The sequence below is a fragment of the Peromyscus eremicus genome, chromosome 5 (assembly GCF_949786415.1).
Source record: "Peromyscus eremicus chromosome 5, PerEre_H2_v1, whole genome shotgun sequence".
NCBI lineage: Eukaryota > Metazoa > Chordata > Mammalia > Rodentia > Cricetidae > Peromyscus > Peromyscus eremicus.
In genome coordinates, this window is record NC_081420.1 from 1831153 (window position 1) to 1846289 (window position 15137).

General features: G+C 45.6%; 1 protein-coding gene across 1 annotated transcript in view; it reads right to left on the reverse strand.

Moving 5' to 3' along the window:
- Positions 1 to 15137, reverse strand: part of Aopep (aminopeptidase O (putative)) — a 304401-nt gene that overhangs the window by 112955 nt on the left and 176309 nt on the right. The gene's annotated exons all lie outside the window — the stretch shown is intronic.

A 15137-nucleotide genomic window follows, 5' to 3' on the forward strand; every position in this document is an offset into this window, starting at 1 on the left:
TTCATTTGTGAAGGTGGAGAAGCCGAGTGCCAGGTACGGTGCCAGGTACTGAGCAAGATGGTTGATTATCAACCTTTCTTCTTTGTCTTCTTTTGTGACTGTTGAGATAAGTCTCACTGTGTTGGGTCTGGCTGGCCTCTGGGATTCTGATCCATTTTGTTGACAGGGCTGCCTCTCTCTGCCTGTCTGCCGAGGCTGCTGGGGGTGGGGTGATGCACCGCCACACCCAACTTAACCTTTCTTCCTATTATCTATTACCCACTAGAGGTTACATAAGCTCTCTGACCTTCAATTTATCAACTAGCAAAATGGAAGTAATTCTACTTATGTCTCTAGGTCCTACGCAAACCTCTCAAAAAGGGTGATGAATATAAATAATTACTTCTTCGATATAATAAGATATTCTAAGTGTTTTACAAAAAGAATCCCTTAGTAAGTCTTAGTGGAATATCCCAGAACATAGTTCTAGCAGACACAAGGCTCCGAACTAGCAGGTCTCTGAAGCAAAGGCAGCAAGGATGAGCAGCCATGGGAGCCAGTTTCCATTTGTCTCCTGTATCCCTGGATGACTTACATGAACACACTCTAGAATCACCTGCCCCTTTTGTCTTTGTGAGTCCACTGACACACATCAGCTCAGGCCTCTGTTCTTAAGTCCTTCTTAAGACCAGGTGACTGACGGTTTGAATGAGGAAAGCCACAGTAGCTTTGCCAGGGAAATTCCATCTCCCTTCTAGGGGAAGGACGGCTTCTCAAGAGGCCACGTGAATTCACATCAGGCTGTCCAGCCCCAGTGGTGAAGGACTGTCTTCAAGTTTCCTATGGTCTTGAGCTCAGAACTAAGGCTACTGAAGGGGAGGAGACAGTGATGCAAACCTTTGTCCACAGGCTGGCTTCCAGCTCCAGTTCCCAATGACACCTTCACTGGTGTCATTCCCTTTGTCTAAAATGTCATTCCATAAAACCCTCTCTCACAATCGTTTCTTCCCTCTTCTTCAAATGAACAATTATTTAGGTAGATCTTTTATGTTGACAGCATCCCTATCAGGCACACAAGTCCTCAGAGATTTCTGTGAAGGTGGACATAGAGCTAGTGCAAGCAGAGCTCAGGCAAGCAAGCTCTGCAAGACTCAGGAAGAGGTTTTCATGAGGAAAGACACTCCATCGGCAGAGACCATGAGCTTCTGTCTCTGGGATACCTGCCACCTGTTCACAGAGCCAGCTATATGCAGATACAAGTACAGGAAAAGCAGGAGCCAAATCTAGGTCTGCCCCTCACAATCACACAGAGGAAGCTCATACCCAGCAGGAGCACATACAGATGCACCTGCCCACCTTCTGCTTCCCAGAAGTCTAGAACCCAGCAACACTGACCTCTGGCTACAGATGAGAACAATAGGAACCTTAAGGAGGGTGAAAGAGGCTAAAAGGAAGATTTCTGAGATGATCGCAGAGTGTTTCTATGTGGCTAAATAGTACAACACCCTGGAGTAATCTAGCAAAGATGTGTGCATTTCATTGCACATGTTATATTTCAATTTAAAGTTAAGAAAAAGTTGAGCATTTGGATGAATGCCTGAAATCCCAGTATCTTAGAGGCTGGGGCTGGAAGAAAGTTTGAGGCCAGCCAGAGCTACAAAGTGGGATTCTATTTCAACAAAACCAATCAAATAAATGAAATTGTAAAAAGGAAAAAAGTTAAGAAAAATAATATGCAAATAAAACAGTACCCACCTTTCCCCTCCGATTAGGGACACCAGTGTAGAAAGGTGTTTGCTACTTGTGTGCACAGACACAGGACTGGGACACAAGACGGGGGCAGTGGCTGGGGGTCGGGCTTGGAGGAAGCTTTTGCTTCTCTTACAGCAAAAAGCTATGACTACTACTGTACTTCTACCCACTTACTCTCTTCTTATAGATGCCAGAAGGAACTGTACGAGCCACCTTGTAACCATGAGGCAGCAAGTCAGTGCACCCAGAGACTAGAAGGGAATAAACCAAGGTAAACCTTCTTCAATGGGCATAATTCAACCCCATGGTGGCCAGACTACCCACCTTCCAGCTGCTTCTTGTGTGAGAGACATAAGCACCATGTGTTGAAATCAACTTTCCTTTACAGTCCATTACCCATACCCAGACTCACACGTGATGGATGGAAAGCTGGATCATTGCTACCAGCAACATGGCCTGGGTGAAGGCCAGGGTGTCTGTGCCGTTAACTCTGTCATGCTCTCCTGCAGCGTGTCCTCCGCCCTTACAAGAACCTGATGAGGAAAGGGTTGTGAGGATGCCCATTAAGAGCTGAAGAAACAGGGGCCTAGAGAAGAACTCAAAGCTGGTCGGTAGCCAGTCAGAACCCAGGCACAGGCTGTACTCAAGGGCTTCCTCGAGAGACTGGCCCCTACCCAGCTGTGCAAAATCCTCAGGAGAGAACCAGAGACCCATCGTTTTCCTTCCTGGAAGCTTTGTTTCCTCACTGCAAGTCCATGATGAAGTTCACATAACTAAAACCACCACTGCGTAAAAGCAAACTGTTAGTCCTGCTGCAGCCAGAAGATTCCAGTGTTTACTCCTTGCCTGACATGCATGGAATGTGGGTGATCAAGTTACCAAGGTCATCTGGGCTCAAACACTCTTGGTTTCTGTTGTGCCTGGCACCAAATACAGCAACTGAGGTGAACATGACCTTTTTCCTGGTCTACCCTACCTACCTCTACCTCTCCTGCACTCTCACAGAAGCCACCTGGATATTTCCTGAGTGACAGTGGTATCTGATACACAGGGATACCATTTGGAACGAGGCGCCTTAGGAAAGATCTGGTCCTTCTAGGCTATGACCAAGGGTGAAAGCAGGGCAACTGCCTCTGTGAGGTGCTCAGACAGTTAGGGGTCTGGTTCTGTCTGCCCTGCCCAGCTCTTGCAGATCATCTGCCAGCATGCCCTCTTGTGCATGTGAGTGCCAGCTGCCTCTGTACGCTCACTGGTCCCTGCCTGCTTGTCAAAGGTAGCCACCCCAACAAGGAGCAGAGTTTCATTTACACCCTAACAATGAGGAAGTGAAACTCTGTCCAAGAAGAAACTGGCCTCGAGGTACCATCTCAACCCCACAGGCACCTTGAATACCAACAGGGGACATAATGCTGGTTAAGCATTTGGCCATGAACACTGCCTCTGGCATGTGCAGCCCCATGAAGTAGAGCTCCCTCATCAGCAAAAACAAGAGATGGTGGCTGTTGAGACGGCTCATTATAAGCATGGGCTGAACCCCAGTGCCAACGCCGGTGCCAGAGGTGGAGATGGGGAGCATGCTGGATAGACTGGCCAGAACAGGGAGATCCTGCCTTAAGGCATAAGGTGCAGAGAGGTCAGAGAAAACAGCCTCTGGAGGCAAACATGTGGACAGGTCCCTACACGTCTGTTCATACACCGACACAATGCACACCACACAAATGCAGGCAAAGACGACAAAAGGGGCTCCGGCACCTCAGTGGGCTGCGGCATCCAGGACCTGACCCGGAGTCCTCCTGGCCTTTAGTAAGTGCTGTACAAAGTTACTCCTGTTATGAGGACACATTCTGATCACACCCAGAGAATACCAGCTGGACCTTCCTCAGACAAGCCAAACCTCAGAAAGGCATGGCTGCCATTATGCAGGTCACTGGGCAGGCTGCAGAGTAAGGACATAGGAAACTTCCTTAAGTCTAAAATTCTTTCAAAGAATAAAAACAGGGCTGGAAAGATTGTTCAGTTGGTAAAGTACTTGCCTTGCATGAATGAGGACCTCAGTTCAAGCCTCAGAACTCACATTAAAGAGGGTAAATCTAAGTGTGGTGGTTCTTGCTTACAATCCCAGAGCTGGAGAAGCAGAGAAAGGTGGACCCTGGGACTCCCCAGCCAGTCAGTCCAGCCACCTGCCTGGAGGCTGCTTCATTCACCTTTTCCATGCTGTACAAAACAGCCTTCCATTTTTGTTTTCTGCCTTCTCTAATTTTTATAATTTATAAATTTTATTTTATTATTGTGTGTATGTGTGTGAGAAAGAGAGACAGAGACAGAGAGAGAGGGAGGGAGGGAGGGAGAGAGGGAGAAGAGAGAGAGAGAGCACATCATATACTACTCAGACCATCAAACCATCATATTTATCTTACCCTTGTTTTTTGGAGGGTAGGAGCAGGGCTTGAACTCCAGCAGCACACAGAGTTCTGCATGAGATAAGAGGAAAGACGTCCCAGCCTGACTCAAGGAAGAGCAGGTGGTCCGTAGGTGGGAGCAGCAGAGGAATACTTTCCCTGTTGTGGAGGGCAGTGCATCCTCAGCATAAGGTACTGGAGGTAGGGGTGTGAGGCACACCTCATTTTCAGCCTGACACATCCCAGGATGCACAGCAGGACGAGTGGCTGGGAGCTCAGCTAGAATTCTCAGTCCTTTTGGCAACTGCACCCTACTGTGATCAACATCTCATGCTGTCCACAAACATCAAATGTTAACACCCTTGCCACAGCACCACCAGGGAAAGAAATTACCAAAACACCTAATGATTGACAAATGCTCAGTGCTAGTAGCAAAACATACTGTAGCACATGCACAGCTTTTCAAAGAGCCTCTGAACATTAATAATTGGGAAAATAGCCAGGATTACATTCAGAGGGAAATGAGGAAGACACACTGTGCTTGTTCATGCAGGAGTGACAGCTTTCATTCCAATGACCTCTGCAATATTCTGAGCACCCAACACCAGAAATGGCTTCTGGGTCTCATCTGGGCCCAAGGTCATTCAATGCCTCTTGCTCTAATTTCATTTCTATCTTCTCCTCAGACAGTCACTGGTTAACTCAACTGGCATCCAGGGTTGTTATGCAAGTAAAGAATGTTCCCTGATTTCCATCAATCTTGAAAAATTTTTAGACTCACAAAGTCTACCATTTAAAAAAATGTGTAGTTCATGCTGGGTATGGTGGCTCATACCTGTAATTCCATCACAAGAGAAGCTGAGGCAAGAGGATTGCTGCACATCTGAGGCCATCTTAGGCTACAGAATGAATTTCATGCCACCTGGACAACACAATAAAATCCTGTCTCAAAACAACAAAACAACAACAACAACAACAACAACAACAACAAACAGGAGCTAGAGAGATGGCTCAGCAGTGAAGAGCACTTGTGCATTCATGAGGACTGGAGTTCAGATCCTAGCAACCACATAACAAGCCTGGCCTCTGCATACTTATAATCCCATGCAGGAGGATTACAAGCATGTTTGCTTCCAGCCTAGCTGAGAAAACCAGAAAACATGGGTTCCAGGTGCAGGGAGAGATTCTGCCTCAAAGAAATATGTGGAGAGTGATAAAGGACAAACAATGGCTTCTTCTGCCCTTTGTACCCACTCATCTGCATCCCAACACATACAATGAATGAATGAATGAATAATAATGAATGAATAAATAAACCTTTAAACAAAAGGATATTGAGTAGCTTTTAGTGTATTCATATGATAGTGTAACCATATGTAACTCTATAGTATTATCACTCCAGAAAGAAACCCCATAATCACCGACAATTCCTTTTCAGTACCTCAACCTTTGATACCATTAGTCTATGTAGTGCTGTAGTACTGATTAGACAATTCACATAAATGGACTCATAAGCATGTAGGCATTTACATCTGGTTTCTTTCACAGCATACTGTTTTAAAGGTTCATGCAACATGCTCTAGCAAGTGTCGACACCTCATTCCTTCTTATTGTTGATTAATGATCTCCATTTCAAGAATCTAACACATTCTGTTTACCTAAACGTGTACTGATGGACATTTGGATTGCTTATTGCTTTAGGTACTATTGATGAGAGCAGAAGGAAGAAAATTTTCCAGCAGCAGGGCTGGGACTTTGGAAATGGACAGTTCTGTCTTGGCCAGAGGCCAGGATGTTTACTGGTTTACCAGGGGTGCTGGTTACTATTCTCCTTCTGTGCTTTTATCTTTTTTTGTGCAGCTACCTGAAAGCTATGCATCATCAACTATTTCACTGGTCCAGACACCAAGATATAGAGGCACATGGACACCTTATGGGGACTGTAGTGCAGCTAGCTAGACAGACCAGCTCAGCTTCCCTTAGCTCACTAAAGCATTACTAAGTGCAAGACAAGAGCTCTCAGTACAACCAATGAGGATGCCCCCCCCATCCCCATGGGTGCTCTGAATGCTTTTGTTCCGTAAGAAATCTTTCCTCAAGCATTCTTCTACAATACCAGTTTATGAAATTCATTCTTCCAGTTTATCAAAGGATCCCAAACTTTTGTATCTAGTGGTTGTCTAGCACTCCACCCTCTGAGCTCACTTGAGATAGTCTTCATTGCAAACGGACCAACCTGCCTCACTTCACCATAAACAATGCTTCAGACTCTAGAATGCCCAGGGAGAAGGGCCTCTGGGCACCTCTGTGGGAGATTATGCTAAATTGAGGTGGGAAGACCTGCCCACTGGGGCTGCACCATTTCCTGGCTGGGAGACTGTACTGCAGAAGTGGAGGAGAGCCAAGCAGCACTGGTCACCATGTTCTAATTCCAGATTGTGGATGCGATAGAGCCAGGTGCTTCCAGTTCCTGCCATTTTAACTTCCCAGCCACGATGGACTGTGCTGAGTTCTGAGTTAAAATAAACCCATTCTACCTTAAGCCGCTTTTGTCAAAAGTGTTTCACTGCTGGGTGGTGGTGGCTCACACCTTTAATCTCAGTACTCAGGAAGCAGAGGCAGGCAGATCTCTGTGAGTTCCAGGTCAGCCTGGTCTACAGGCATGTTCCAGGAGAGCCAAGGATACACAGACAGATCCTGTCTCATAAAGAGAGAGGGGGGGGGGGGAGAGAGAGAGAGAGAGAGAGAGAGAGAGAGAGAGAGAGAGAGAAAGAAAGAAAAAAGAAAATTTTATCAAAGCATCAAGGAAGGAAATTAGAACAGCTGCCATAAATATTTGTGCGCAAGCTTTTGCTTGAAAACTTACTGTTTCATTTATCTTAGGTTTACGCCCAAGAGCAGAACTGCAGGGTCACACAACCCTGTCTCCCCTCCTTAGGAGCTGCCCTGTCATCTTCACAGAGTGCGTGTGTGTGTGTGTGTGTGTGTGTGGGGGGGGGGGTTTCCAGTTCTCCAAATCCTCATGAATACTTGCTATCCTGTCTGTCTTCCACAGAAGTCTTAGTAAGTGTGGCATGATACTACCTTGTGGGGCTGACTTGACTTCTCTGATAGCTTAATAATTATAGCAAGCATCTTTTCTGTGATTTGTCAGTTGAATAAACTCTTTGAAGAAATATGTATTCAGACCATTCCCCCATTTTCCAGTTGGGCTAGGTTCTTTCCTTTAATACTCAGTTGTACGCTTTCATCCTCTTATCAAGTATGTGATTTGTCAACACCGTCTCCTCCTCTTCTGCTTGCTGGGAACTGAGCCAGGGCTTTGTGCATACTAGGCAAGTTCTCTACCACTGAGCTACAGCTCAGCCCTAGGTTCTTCTAACTTTCCTGATGGATTCCTTTTAGACATGGGTTTGTTTTTTTTTTTTTTTTATTTTGGTAAGTTCAATTTACCAGTTTTCTCTCTTTTGTTTGCTTTCATTTCAGTCATCCTGAGTACCTACTGCTTGGTTCAAGGTGATGAACATTTATAATTATATTTTTCCTCTTAATTTTGTAGCTTTAGTGCTTCCTATTGTGTGCGGTTTGAATGGCCAGGTGGGTTTCATTCCTTTGCACACAGACGGGCATTGCCAGGGCACCACTCACTGAAAACACCAATGTCTCCTCCAGAGTATGTTCTGGGTGCTCTTGTCAAATGCCAATCAACCGTCACTCAAGGATCCCTTGCTCTATGTGTCTGTCTCTTGACAGTACCATAAAGTCTTAATTACTGCATCTTTGCAGAAAGTTTTGAAACGGAGAAGCATAAATTCTCCAACTTTATCGTCCCTCTTCAAGATTGTTCTGGTTCTCCAGGGTCACATGTACTTCCACATGTATTTTAAGATCAGTTTGTTTATATTTACAAGGAGACAGCCGAGATTTTGAGAAGACCATGCTGGGTCCGCAGGTCAGGTAAACACAGGCAGCTTAGCTGTCTGAGACATTTCATAGATGAGCCATTTCCACACATTCTGTCCTTTCATTTCTTCCACAGCACTCTACAGTTTCTGCTTCTCATGTGCTATATTTCTTTTGTCAAATTTATTCCTAAATCCACTTCTTTGATGTTATTATAAATGATGTTTTTCTTACCGTATCTTCAGACTGCTCATAACTAATATATAGAAACAACCAAGTTTCGTGCCCTTCATCTTACCACCTTCTCCTGCACTGAATTTGCTCATTTGCGCTAATACTTTTGGGGTGATTTCTTAGGATTTCCTCTGTAGAGGATGACATCACACAAAATAAACTAAGTTACTTCTTTCCTTTCATTTCTAACCTGGATGCTTCTTACTGCATTTTCATGTCTCACTGCCATGGCTGGCACCTTGGGCACATTGATGATCCCAAGTCCAGTCCTCCTTTTGTCTCTTTTTACTCCCCAGTCATTGGCTTGAAAGGGGCAAGGGAGCCTATCAGACTAGATTCTAGCATGTGGCAGCCTGTCTTCTGCCATGTCTTTGTAGCAGCCTGGTAGAATACTTGCACGGTTTCTGTTAGCCATTTCTGGATCAAAATTCCTGACCAAAATATTGACTAAAAGGTATGAAATAGGGCATGGGGAGTAACTACGTACTTAGTAAAACCTAGTCAGCCAAGGAGTTCATGAGAAAGTACCAGCTGGATAAGAACTCTTCTGAATGGCTGAGAACAAACAAGAATGCAATGTGTGTCATGTCTGCTCTGTTCAGCAGCGGAGTGTGCAAGATCCTCAAATGGGTCAATAAAGAACAAACCACTGCAGACTGATGCAGTGATTTGAATAATTTTTGGGAAATAATTTATAGGCTAACAGTGTTATACTGAATCAATGCTACACAGGCAGCTATATTCATAAAATTTATTTTCTGAATCTTCACAAGAAAACATCAGCAGTGCTCATCTTACCACAGGGATTTGACTATTATGAACTTTTGAAATTAAATATTTTACTTTTTGAGCTTATAATTTAAGGCTACCATTCATTCCCCCTTTCCTGTCTCCCTTTACAGCCTCCCATATAACCCCTTCCCTGCTCTCTTTCAAACTCATGGCCTTTTTTTCTTTGTTGTTGTTGTTGTTGTGTGTGTGTGTATTCCTAAAAATTATGAATCTGTATTTGGAGGGGAGAAGAACTATGGCTAACTATGCAGTGACTCTGGACTGCGTTACTTCTTCTTCTTTTTTTTTTTTTTTTTTGGTTTTTCGAGACAGGGTTTCTCTGTGTAGCTTTGCGCCTTTCCTGGGACTCACTTGGTAGTCCAGGCTGGCCTCGAACTCACAGAGATCCGCCTGGCTCTGCCTCCCGAGTGCTGGGATTAAAGGCGTGCGCCACCACCGCCCGGCAGGACTGCCTTACTTCTTGATGGTTTCTATAGCAAAAGAACCCCTAGTAAGTGCTACAGCAAAAATAAAATACATGTGTAGTTGTATAACCCATGGCCTACAGAGCTCTAGCTCTCCTTCATAGCTCCCTTAGTGAAGAGTAACCAGGGAATGCCCACACCAAAAGGAAGCTAGGGGGTTGAGCTCAATTATGTAGGGCATGTCTGACACCTTTGCTGTTTAAGAGTGCCAGTAGGGCCGGGCGGTGGTGGCGCACGCCTTTAATCCCAGCACTCGGAAGGCAGAGCCAGGCGGATCTCTGTGAGTTCGAGGCCAGCCTGGGTTACCAAGTGAGTTCCAGGAAAGGCGCAAAGCTACACAGAGAAACCCTGTCTCAGAAAAACCAAAAAAAAAAAAAAAAGAGTGCCAGTAGAGAGAGTCCCTCCCACAGGAAACGGAACTTGAGTAGACAGCTGGGAGACAAAGCTAGTCTCTGGAACAGGAAAGGGCAGACAGTTGTTCCTGGCAAGCTGAGAGTCCTAACATTTTTTCAGAGGGTAGTTAGACTGCTCATATGCGAAGTCCAGATACAGCAAACTGGGTGTGGCAATGGGGAGAAGACCTGAGACTGGAGGGCAAAGGGCTGGAATCCTAAGACAGATGCAGGTACCTCCAGAGGGGCACGGGCCAAAGCTGCAGCTGGAGGCTCAGCAAGAGTTCTTGGAGGCCTCAGAGACAGAAACTCTTCTCAAGAGCCTGGTAAGATTAAGAGAATAGGCCAGAGAGCTTTATGGAGCCCAGCAGAAGGGACACCAGGGTGTTGTCTTGAGAAGTTAGATCAGCAGGGGCTCTGGGAAGGTAGGGGGTTCCCATGAGTCTCAGAAATGTTGCCAATTCCATTTTTATCTCAGGCCGTTAGTTTGAACATCTTTGTTCAAATTCCAGCTTCCCCACTTTTATCCTTTCATTTTTGTTTTGTAACCAGGCATTCTTGCACTTAAAAAAACAAACAAATGTTCTCTTAAGTCTTAGGGAACTTTACTTTTTTACATTTCAGCCAGTTCCGCTTACCAGGAAGCAAAGGAGGGATTTCCAGGCTTAGGACAGAGGAACACAGCAGCAAGACTCCTTGTATGTCCCCAGGGGAGGTGGTGGCAGGGGCAGAAGGGCCACATCCTCTGCTCTTGCCACATTTGGCAACAAAGTACCAGGTACTACAGCCATGCATGATGGCATCTAACACGCACTAAGCATTAACATGGACCTAAGAAATCGACACTGTTTGCTCACGTCAACCATACTGGTGGTTCCCTAGGAGTCCATTATTCTACATGTTTTAAAAGATTTTAATGTCTTTACTGCATTTTTCCCTCACATCATTAACCCGCTATATGCCTGTAGACTAAAGCTTAGCACGGTGAGCAGTCCTCAAGGCTACAGAGCAGACAGAAGTGGCAGGACAAGACTCACACCAGGAACTCTGGCTTCCAGCCTTTCTGAAAACTCTATGTCACCATACTGGGTTGAGACCCAAAGACTTGAAAAGCTCTGGAACAGAGCTCAGGCAGGGCTCCATTCTCAGATGGAATCATTCTGGATGAGTCAGGATCAGCCACATCCTAGCCAAGAATGGCAGCTGTTACCTTTCACTCTCTTCAAAGTCCTAACAAACACCATAAAGCCTGGGAATTCAAGCAGTCCCTTTGAGGGATCAATTATTACATGTGATCAGGGAAAGCATTATACTGCATTACTGAAGTCTTCTTTGAAGCTGGGTTGACATTTTTGTCTGTTCTGAAGAGTGGTAAGTTAGAGACTCACTTAACCAGAGCCTTAGGCCAATGACTCTAAGCCCATCCTTCATTCCTGAAATGTCCACCTAATCTTACCTGGCCTCTAGATTCTGTCTCTTTGATCATGTGTTATCCCAAAGTCTGGGTAATCTCCCCCAGACTCCATTTTCATTATGTCATTCTTGGAACGTAAGATAGCTCAGCATTATGGAGATTGTCCCAGGGAATGTTTGACTTTGGCATTTAAAGAGTCATTGCTTAGCCTGTCCTCACCAGGCCACCTTCAGCCTCCCAGATCCCTCATCGAACTATCCCCTCTATCTATCCAGAAAGCCCATTCTCTTAGAAATGCCCACTCACACCCGGAATTTCCTTTCTCCATTCCTCACCTTTCTCAGTGCTTCCTGTCCTGCCACCCCAGCTCAACTTGTGCAGACTTCCTGAGGCCCTTCTAAGCCTTCCAGTAAAAAGCTTTTAGTTCCTACAACTCTTGAGGACACAGCCTAGCATTCATTTATTCTTTTGTAATGTATATTTATCCCACCAGTTACAAAGGCCCTAGAGACAGAGATTATATCTACAACATTCATTTCTTCAACATGTATGGAGCATCCACTCACTCAGCTTCGTGCACTGAAGTAAAGCAACAGAAGCCAGACATAGTCCTGAGTTGCCAAAGGCTGATGCATCATTAGAGAAAGATGGATGGAAAGTATAGACAACTTCTGCCTTTGAAGGTCGGAAATGATGAAATGTTGTCCATTTATATTGCACACCCTCTGCATAAAGATAATTATCAAATAACATGTAAGACTATGCATAGTCACCACAAGAGGCTATAACAGGTAGAGAGGAGGGACACCAGTTTATCTTAGGGTAGGGATTATACATTTTTGGAAAGCAAGAGTATCTGTGCTGAGTCATAATGATGTGGAATTATGCAGCAAGGAAAGGGCATTCTAAATAGAGGCAATATGGAAAATGGCAGGGAAGTAAGACAGGACAGTTGGCTAGACAGATGGCAGAGACTGAGGGTGGAACTGTGTGCCCCACGTGTGTATCTTGAAGCCTTAGCACCCAGTACCCGAGAATGGGACTGCATTCGGAGAATAGAACCCATCAAGGTGGCCAGAGTGCAGCTATCAGTGTGAGTCCCAATTTGACTGAGGTCCTCTTAAGGAGAAGAGATTTGAACATACAGAGAAAGGCAGGGACACATACATACAGACAAAGCATCACAAGAACACAGGCCAGCCAAGGAGAAGGGCTTCAGGAGAAACAAAACTGCCAATACCTGTAGCTTAGAATTTGGGGTTCTATGGTGAAAAAGCAACTTTCTGCTGTTGAGGCTGCTGTTTTAGGTATCTCACTCTGGTCTGAGCTGACTCACACAGAATGGTCTGTGAGATACCTCAGTAGCCAGAGTAGAGGAAAGGACAGCAAGTGAGGAGACTGGGAACAGAGCTGAAGCCCTGTGGGCCTCTCATATGCAAAGAACTTGAGATTCTCCTGGTGGTGAGAGGAAGCTTTTGGAGGATTTTAAGGGAAGAGATGGCAGAATCACGAAGCATTGTAAAGAGCTCTCCAGCGGCACTGAGACAGGACAGGGGATGGCACAGAGGTGCATAGCAGAGACAAGGCCCTGCCTTTGAACCCAGTACTACAAAGGGAAGGGGCGGCAGGCAGGCAAGGGCAGGGTGGAGATATAAACAATTCACAGGCTGTTGGTCCGGTCACACAGATGAAAAAGTTCAAGCACAGACAGTGGACTCAAGGGAGAAGGAACGTCTACTGATGGAATACTTTTGTGGTAAAATGGGCAGTTGCTAGGGGTTGAGTTGGTTTAATAAAATACTGATTGGCCAGCAGCCAGGCAGGAAGTGTAGGTGGGGTGACCAAACTAAGAATGCTGGGAAGAGGAAGGGCTGAGTCAGGAGTCGCCAGACAGACACAGAGGAAGCAAGATGAGAATGCCATCCTGAGAAAAGGTACCAAGCCACATGGCTAAACCTAGATAAGAATTATGGGTTAATTTAAATGTAAGAGCTAGTTAGTAAGAAGCCTGAGCTAGTGGCCAAGCATTTATAGGTAATATTAAGCCTCCAAGTCAATTATTTGGGAAGTGGCTGCTGAGTATTTGGGAGTTGATGACCGGACAAAAACTTCCATTCACAGGCACTCATTTGCTTGAGCCTGTTCCCAGAAATATCTTGGAAAATATATCTCTCTGAACAAGACAAGTACAGGGATAGAACACTAGGTCCTTTGCTGTGATGGAGATAATTCCAGGGGTGCTCCTGCTGTCCCCAGGGAAACTATGTATGGGTTGGCCTGAGATCTCAGCACCTTGGTTTAGACTCCTCTAACTTCTACTTTCTCTTCCATTTTTCCTTCCTGGGTATACTTTCTAATAAGCCTGACATAAATCTAAATTTCTGGATCTTGATGTGGAAAAAACTGGGAATGGCTGGTTGGTGGTGGCACAGACCTTTAATCCTAGCACTTGGGAGTCAGGGGCAGGTGGATCTCTGTGAGTTCGAAGCCAGCCTGGTCTACAAAGTGAGTTCCAGGACAGCCAGTGTTACACAGAAAAACCCTGTCTCGAAACCCACCCTCTCCCACCTAAAAAAAAACCCCACTGGAAATGGAGTCCCACGAAGAATATCAAATATGGGACAGGAAGCAACTCTGATAAGACTGAAAAGGAGATGGGGGTGGGCACTGGCAACGGCAGGAAGAGGCAGTGCTTCCGGCATGAAAGCCAGGGATCAGAAGTTCCTGGAACTTACCAATGACGCCAGGCAAAGCAGAGGAGACAGCATTCAAGGGTGAGTGTTAACACTGGGAGAAAAGTGAGCATATTTACCAGTTAAGGTGGAAGAGGGGGAAGAGAAAGAAAGGGTATGTGTGTTGGCAACTGAAGACAGGCGATAGTGCCAGGTGCTGTGGAGGAGGGCTCCAAGTGGGTTCACACAGGACAGGGGACCTCAAAACAATGAGCTTTTGCAGTTTGTCTGCCCAAACAAGTAATCCTAGCACTTGGAGAGCTTAAGTCCTAGGAAGTTTGCAGCAAGTCTGAGGCAGCCTGGCTCCACAGTGAGTACCAGGCCAGTCAGGGTGTGGCAGTTCATCATTGACAACTTGATTGATTTAAAATGACCCAGGAGACGACACATCTCTAGGCTTATCTTTGAGGGCATTTCCAGAGAGCAGAATGAGAAGAGAGGACCCACCCTGAATGTGAGCATCCAGTGCCAGAATGAATAAAGAGGGGATGGTCAAAATGAGCTGAGTGCCAGCACTCATCTCGTTCTGCTTCCTGACCGTCCGTCCGTCTTACATTCCTACTACCACGCAGCCTCCCACCAGGGCTTTCCATCGGGAACCAGTATAATCCCTTCTTTTCTAAGTCAATTTTCTTGGGTATCTTGTCATAGCAATAAGAAAAGAAACCAATACACAAGGCTATAACAGTGAGATCTCAAGCAAAACAAACAGTATTAATTAGGATTTCTGTTGCTGTGCTAAAACACCATGCCAAAAGCAACTTGGGGAGGAGAGGGTTTATTTCGCCTCATAGTTTGTAGTTCATCATCTAAGGAAGTCAAGACAGGAACTCCAGGCAAGAACCTAGATGCAGAGGCCATGGGGGAGTGATGTTTACTGGCTTGTTCCTCATGGTTTGCTCAGCCTGACTTCTTACACAACCCAGATGTGGCATCACCACACAGTGGGCTAGGCCCTTCCATATCAATCACTAATTATGAAAATGCAGCCAGGTGTTGTAGTGCATGCCTTTAATGTCAGCACTTGAGAAGCAGAGGCAGGCAGAGCTCTGTGAGTTCAAGGCCAGCCTAGTCCA